Source organism: Bison bison, unplaced genomic scaffold, assembly GCF_000754665.1.
Source record: "Bison bison bison isolate TAMUID 2011002044 unplaced genomic scaffold, Bison_UMD1.0 scf7180017851933, whole genome shotgun sequence".
Classification (NCBI taxonomy): Eukaryota; Metazoa; Chordata; class Mammalia; order Artiodactyla; family Bovidae; genus Bison; species Bison bison.
Window position 1 is genome coordinate 4,266 of NW_011482506.1, and position 737 is coordinate 5,002.

The following is a 737-nucleotide window of genomic DNA, read 5'->3' on the forward strand; positions in this document are numbered from 1 at the left end:
TTCTGGTAATACCCACTCTTGATCTTTTTCTGCTAATCAACCAGCATTTAGGAGTTGATGGACTCAAAATAGGATGAATCTTATTGTTGTGTCCAACTGAAAACTCCCTTCCTCTCCAGAATAAGAGCATTCATTTTGTATTTATGGGGGTTTACCCTGTTGGAATGGGGAATAGTTGTCGAACTTCTACCTGATTTGTGAACTGGTTCATTGTTTCTTCAGATGCTAAGGTTTGCTTTTAGAGGTGCCATTTGTATTTTATCTTTCTGTTTTTAAAGGATGGTAAAAGTTTCATCTGTTCCTAAGGAAAAGTCTTCTGGAGCACATTCTGGAAAAATGGTCTGATTACAGCTATGAACCTATGACTAAGGAAAAAAATAAGATGAAATGAAACTCTTTTGAAATTCCAAAACTAGTTCTTTTTGCATACGCAGTTAAGAGAAACCTTGCTTGATAAAACACCTTTTTATAGAATTCTGACCCTAAGAGAACAAAAATATTTTGCCCCACCTCATGATCCATTCCTGCCCTCCTCAGTTCTGTTCTATGCCCTAGGAGGCCAATCCTTTTGGATTATATCCTCAGGCTTCGTTTCTGGTTGGGGTCTCTTTGGGTTTGACCAATGAAGTACACTGACAGAACTTTGGAGGGCAGAGAGAGAAGACAACATATTTCTTTCTTGCTCCCTCCCCGATTTGGGCTGTGTTTTATTAGCAGTGATTACCAATAACTTTATT